Below are 7,839 nucleotides of genomic sequence, written 5' to 3' on the forward strand. Positions count from 1 at the left end.
AAGAAATTTGAATGGGTTATATTTATCAATTAGAAGTATATACAAAAGATGGTCAAAGTTAACTTAAAGATTCAATTCAAAATAATTGTTATGAAAAGAAAGTTTGAAAATCAAAAGCATAAGGCTTAGGTTTCTAATGTTGAAAACAAAAGTCAAATGTTTGCACAAAATTTTTTTTGGGTTAGGGTGGAGAAAAGAAGAAGAAGGGTTAAGTCCTAAGGAAAACAAAAGGTGAGGGTTAAGAAATGAAACCACTCCAGGAGTTCCTCCCTTGAGATCATATAGATGATCCAAGTAGATACCATCCTTTGGAATAAGCAAGCACGAAGCATAAGCAATCAAAACAAGTCTCATAAGAGATCCTCAATAAAAGGAAACAAAATGCCAATACATGGACTTACACCCGACTCCTAACAACAAAAAGGAAACAGAATGCCAATACATGGACTTATATCCGACTCCCAACCACAAAAAGGAAACAGAATGCCAATACATGGACTTATATCCGACTCCCAACCATAACAAACAAACATCAAAAGCAAACACATCAAAAGCAAACAAGTAAACAATTATCACACACTATATACATACAAGAGGCTCAAAACAATGGGTGGGCTTTAGTCAAGAGGGGTCATGTCAACCTCGACAAACAAGCCAAACTGTAATGGGTAGTCAAGTGAGCTCTTAACTATTAACATTGAGAGTTAGGGTGAAGCTGATCAAAATGGAAATGAGGATGAGACCTCATGCTCTTAACCCTGGCCTAGGTGAGCTCATGACAAAGAAAGCGTGGGGATCCAGAAAGTGAGATCCTATTCCACTTGACAGACACTGGACACAGATCTTGGGTACATGTTCATAAGCATCAACACGTAGTGCGAGCATAAAGAATAACTCACTGAATAACAGGGGATTGGCTACTAATCCCTTTTATCCGTCAATTGCCTCAACTCTTGGAGGTCTTATCAAGTATCACATGCCTCATCTTGGAGGTCTTTGGCACAATTGTAAACAAACACAAACAGAGCCTCTGAAGGAGGACTTGCCAGCAAAATGTCTGCCAAAAAGGTGACAGGACTTCAGACTACATGAAGTAAGAGGCTAACTACCTGAGTGGTGTATCAACCATAATCCAAAGCTTAAGCAAAAGCAAAAGCAAGCAAGCAACTAAGGTACCTGTACAAAGACTAAACAGTTAATATTTCAGTTATAAAACCAACAGACAAACAGTGAATCCTTTCAACAATTACACAATCCAATGAACAATGCTCAAGCACTCATATGAACTTATGAGCTCAAGCACATCAATTAGAACCTACAAAACAAACATATGTTAGAACTCAAATCATTTGCATCTCACAAAGTGAGAACAAATCAACCATCAATGCTAAGTGTCCAAACCTGAAACACAAAACCAAGTTAGTTCATGTACAAAACACTAGTACAAAGACTAAGTTCAAAACCAAACCAAATGATCAAAACAGAACTCAATCTTCCACATAATGCACATTCAAACACTTCACAAAATTCCCTCAAAAGGACCAACATCAAATCAAAAAGCAAGTATCTCAAATGATCCATGTAATGCAATGACCAAAAAATGTCAAAAATGGACTTCCAACTTAGAAAATCCAAATCAAATCAGAAATGCATGCAATGACTTTGAAATTATTTATGCAAGCTCCTTATGTCATGAACAATCATTATGCAAAAGATCAAATCCAGAAAGGTTCAAATGCTATGTGATAAAAAATGCACAAATTCAAAGTCAAAAATGTGACACAAATTATCACACTATATCTTCATTTGTCAAAAACAATGAGAGCATATGAGAAAAAATCCAAACCAGTGATCAAAAATTCACATCACATATGAATATCAAGCATGCAAAAAATGGGATCAAGAAGCTCAAAGGTGAAGATTTCACAAAGCATAGAATGCACATGATCAATTTGGCATAGCATGGATTCAAAAATTCACAAATCAAAAACCAGACATCAACAATTCAGAAAATTAATACCATAAAAAACTAGACATTCATACAAAACTAGGAAAAAAAATTGGGACTAAATTGGATCATTTTTCTATTTTTTAAGATTTTTCTAAGATGACTAAAATAATTGAAATAACATGGAAATAAAGGAGGGAAATGGAATTATTTGAAATAAACTCAGAATAAACCACAACCGTTGGATAAGGTGCGCTTATGAGATCTAAGGCTCACATTTAAAAGTCAAAACACACTGTTTCATTAAACAGTTAGCGTGCTCAGTCACTACACACATCAGCATTCAACGGTACGCATGGCATGGTCAAAAGCATGGCATCCAATCATTCATACAAGCAGGCGCATACATGGCAACACGCAAGCATACACATGGAAAGCAACTCAACTAAATGAAACGATGTGTTTCATTAAAACACATCATCAACACACTCAGCAGTCAAATAACGCGTGGCCAGGTCAAAGCAATCATGTCCAAACAAACATCCAAGCAAGCACACACGTGGAAAACAGCAAGGCAAACCATAACAATTACAGACACGCCGGAGCTAAGCTCCGGTCGTCTTCTCCGGCCATCTCCGGCGACGTAGTCCATGAAAATTTTCCAGAATTCAACAAATCCTATACCAATTGAAGCGTCTTGCAAAGAGGAATCCAAATATCATATCATCTCATCCTAATTCTTCATAGATTCTCCCGATCGAAGGCAAACATTTATGAAATCAAAACTTATATTCATCACTACATGCTCAATTCTAAGCCAAACTCAAATCTAAACATATGTACATGCTCCAATAGTCAAGATCTACACATTTATGTCATGAAATCAGCAAAAGGAGATGATGAATTTTGAATCACCTGAAATTGGAGGTTGCTGAATTCGTGCTCTCAAGTGCTCATAAGCTCCAGATCTGCTCCACTACACTTCTGTTGAAGCTTTGTGCAAGGAACAATGGTTGAAAACACCTGCATTCACCTCAATTTCAAAATCCGATCCACATGAGGAAGCTCTTGATCTGCATGATTTTTGGCTCAATTGCAACAAACAACTGGTGATTCTTGATCAGTGAGGCACTAGGAGCAAGAATCTTCAAAAATATTTGGTGTTTGTGTGGAGAAATGGAAAATTCGAAGAGAGAGAAAAATGGAGGGAGTTTCAAATTTCAGATTTGAAAATGCTTGTTCTGGTTGTTAGGATTAGGGTTTGGCTTATATACTCCCTGTTAATGATGCTGCTAATCATATTTTCCATTTGTTAATCAAGATTAAGGAGATATGAAGTGATTTGCAAAAATGCAAATGAAGCTACCAAGGCCATGATGCACGTGCAAATCCTCATGCAAGGCTTGGAATTCACTTAAAACCATCCAATGGTCATGATGGAATTGGTATTTTGCTTGTATCATAAGCCAAATTTGAATTTTGGAAATTCACTTCAAAATGAACATATGAGAAATGATGAGCATACACACTTTTCCCATGCATGGCAAAGGCTATCTTGAAATGTCTTGATCAAGAGAAACATTTTTCACAAAGAATGGATCAAATTGGAGCTTTGTATCAAAAGTTAGGTCATTTTGAATTTCCATGTACACCTTGTGATCAAATGACCATAACTTCTCAACCAATCATCATATGGACATGAATTAGGACTTTTTGAAAAGGGGAGACAAAGATCTACAACTTTCATGTTCACCAAAAATCCATTTGAAACTTCTTTGATATTGACAAGTCAAGTTGAATGTGGACCAAAAACTTGCCAAATTTGGAAACTTTGAATTACAGGTCATTTTCCATTTTTAGTAACTTTTGCCATGACCTTTGAATCTTCAAGATGGATGTTTAGAATGATGAATAGGCCTTATTTGAACATGATTGAGGTGTCTCACTTCATTTCCCCACCTCATAGCCCTCAGTTGACTGCACAATTGACTTTTGGTCCTCAGATGACCTTGACATGTTCTGATTAGCTTGAGCCTCCACCACTTGGGGAAATTGCTTCAAAATGGAACCCTAGCTCATGTAAGCTCCTTATAATGATCATGTGGCCCTTATCCCAAGAAAATACCTCATCTCTTACACAAACGATCTTCCTGAAGCTCTTGACCTGGTGATTGCTTAAGCTACAACAAAAAAATGTTAATGACATATTTTTGTGCTTTTGGTTAGTGAATAAAAGGAGAAAAGCAATGATATACTATTAAAGCATGCTTGGTGATCTCAAACCTGGTGATTGCTTAAGCTACAACAAAAAAATGTTAATGACATATTTTTGTGCTTTTGGTTAGTGAATAAAAGGAGAAAAGCAATGATATACTATTAAAGCATGCTTGGTGATCTCAAACCACTCACAAGAGATCCCTACCCAAAGGGAAAGGAAGCCAAGATGCTCAATGATCCTTGAGGCTGTGCAATGCAATGCTATGATGCCATGAGGGATCTTAGGGACAAAATTGGGGTCTTACAGATGCCCCTATTTAAGGTCATTCTAGCCGGAGAATTGAAGGTTAAAATCTTCGTCTCGACGATAGAATGGGCTTAAATAATAACAAGGAGACAAATTTTAGTCCCTAAGAGACCTCATAATGCAAATGTATGTATGCAAAACAAACAAACTTTGTGGGGATATGTGTCCACAAAGAAGAAAAGACAAACCGGAGAAATTGACAATCCATATGAGAAACATACTCATAAATGGAACAGAGACTCCAGGGACTCTCATGGGGGATAAGAAAGAAATGCGTGAGCAGGGCACGACTCAAAACTTGGAAGTAAAGGACTGAAACTGCGTGAGCAGGTCACGACTAAAAGTTGGGGAAAAGAGTCTCCAAAGGGAATAAATCCAATGGAAGGACAACGAGCTAACTCAAATATGCATGTGTTGGGGAATATGCCAACACAGCAAAACTATCCGCAATGGATACTTCGGATAAAAATACGGACTTAGGCTGGGGAAAGATTTGAACAAAAAAAATCCATGCCGGGGAAAATGCATGTATTGGGGAATATGCCAACACAGCAAAAATATCCGCAATGGATACTTCGGATAAAAATCCAGACAAAAACAATCCACTAAGGGACTTCGCTGGGGGATGTCTTAAAAAGACTCTCCTGGAGAAGCAGCGGGATGAGGTGTTACCGGTTACTGGGTAACAAGCTCAATGAGACATGTGATCTGATCACCGATATAAGGGTGAGCGGTACAACATGCTCGGGAAGAATGAATATCTAAGACCGGTATAAGGGTGAGAGATATCAATCAACCAAATCATCTGAGGAAGACCTAAAAGGTATATTTCAACTCAGGAAAATCTGACTCCACAGGGGACCAAAGTCATAATAGGGAGCAGAAGGAAGGAACACCAGGGATACCGGTTACTGGGCATATAATAGGTGACCAACCAAAGCGTGAATTGGGGAATATTCCCAAAACACTCATCATCCAAAAAGAGGGCAGAACGCAAACTCGATTATGGGATGGACATTCGATTCCGAAACAGGAATACGAATCTTACTCGACTGGGGAAGAACAAGACTTCAACCAAAGAGTGCATGAGATATATTATCTATTACCGTCAGAACGTAGATAATATACTCGCATGGAAGATTATCCATAACCGGTTACTGGGTTAATAAAGGATAAATCGACCAAAAAGAGAAAGGCATCGGGATACCAAAACTAGGTATATAATGATGACCAATCAAGGGGAACAATCGTTACCAATAACAAAGGGTAGACGAGAGATGACCCGCTGAGGATGAATTGCGTAAACAGAGCAATTATCCAGGGAGAAGAGGGAATATCAATACCGAATATTGGATAATGATAACCGTCAAAGAGGGGATTACATCTACCGGATACTGGGTAGAAAACCACGGAAAAGCAACCGTCATCGATTATGATGAACACAAGATTAACTCTGCAAAGGGTAGGATGGATACTCGATTCCGCAAAGGGACACGAATCTTACTCAACAGGGGAAACACAAAAGGCTTCGACCGAAGAGTGCATGGGATATATTATCTATTACCGTCAGAACGTAGATAATATACTCGCATGGAAGATTATCCACAACCGGTTACTGGGTTAATAAAGGATAAATCGACCGAAAGAGAAAGGCATCGGGATACCAAAACTAGGTATATAATGATGACCAATCAAAGGGAGCAACAAACATCACCAACAAACGGTAAATGAAAGAGGACCCGCTGAGGATAAAATTTCTTACTCAGAGCAATTATCCACAAGAAGGAGGGAAAATAGGATTTACAACTACCGGTATAAGGGTAGAAAACCACAGACTCCGATGGGGAGGGAAAAAAATAGGGTTTACAACTACCGGTTACTGGGTAGAAAGCCACAAACTCCGCCATCAACCAGGATGAACCACAATGGTTAACTCTGCTAGGGGATGAAAGTAGGATTTACAACTACCGGTATAAGGGTAGAAAACCACAAACTCTGCTGAGGATAAGGTACTTCACTGGGGATAGGGCGAATGATTGCCGATTAATGAGCAATTATTCATTTACCACAGGGAAACACCAAAGACAGTCTCAAGAGGGCCAATTTAGGATCAAACCAAAAAGGCAAACTGAATCAAGACTCATCCTAATGAGGATATAACTCAGTGGGGAATATGGAAGAAAGGGTAACACTTTCTGCTTATGGGGCTGACTCTATATTGAGGGATCAGACATCGACATTTGCTTGGGGAAATATATATCACCAGATAGCAGGAGACAACAGACAATAGATATATGGCAAAAAATGCAACATGAATATCTAAATTTTATGAAGGATATATGCACATATGCGTGATTTATGTATGATGAATGCTGACAAACAGACATTCTAACACAAACAGCTCCCAGGAAAAGGCACACAGCCGTCCGGTACTACATCTCAAGAGAGAAAGCCAGAATCACCGGAGAGTATCCAATCTGCCGGGGAATCAGAGATATCAGGAAATCACAAAATCTCTAGGGATGAATCATCAAGCAATCCGGCTGGAAAAAAGTTCATTGCACAGGCAAAAACTGCCACAAAAGCAACTCTACTAGAGAATCCATCTGAGGGATATAAGAGGAATCTGGTGATCAACCACTAAGTACCAAACTCACCAAGGGGATCACAACTGCTGAGGAGAAAATATCGCTCTTCCACAGAAGGGGAGAGTGGTGAACATCTCAACAAGCATACCACTCGGGGACGAACCATAAGTCTCAGCTGGGAAAAGAGCTTAATGCACAAGTAGAATCTGCCAACCAAGCCACTCTACTTGGGAATGAACCATCACAGATGAAATCCGCCACACCAACAACTCTACTGGGGATCAGAGATACTAGGAAACATCAATATCTCTGTAGGGGATAACATCATCACAGATAAGATCCAACACACCAACAACTCCGCTGGGGACCTATTTGTGGAAATGAAGGAATTCTGGGGATCAACCACCAAATACCGAACCTTCCAAAGAGGACACATCTGTTGAGGAGGGAAAACCACTGCTCTGCTGAAGGGAGGGGAGGTAAATAACTTTACCAAACACTCTACTCGGGAGAAAAACCACAAAAGGCTCCGGAGGAAGAGGACACAAGCATGCCAGGGACATGAACAAATGTCTTACCCTTTTGGGGATCATACCACCCTTGGGAGAGCACTGAGGATCTCCTGAGTATCTTTTATCATTGTGAATGTTCACTTTGTTTAAAAACAAGTTGTGAAAAATTCATTTATTTAAAACAATGATATTTTATCAATTAAAACATGCAAAACATTTGTTGAATAGAAACAAATAAGAGTGCAAATAATTGGATAAAGGCTCAAA

This window comes from Lathyrus oleraceus, chromosome 2 (genome assembly GCF_024323335.1).
Source record: "Lathyrus oleraceus cultivar Zhongwan6 chromosome 2, CAAS_Psat_ZW6_1.0, whole genome shotgun sequence".
Classification (NCBI taxonomy): Eukaryota; Viridiplantae; Streptophyta; class Magnoliopsida; order Fabales; family Fabaceae; genus Lathyrus; species Lathyrus oleraceus.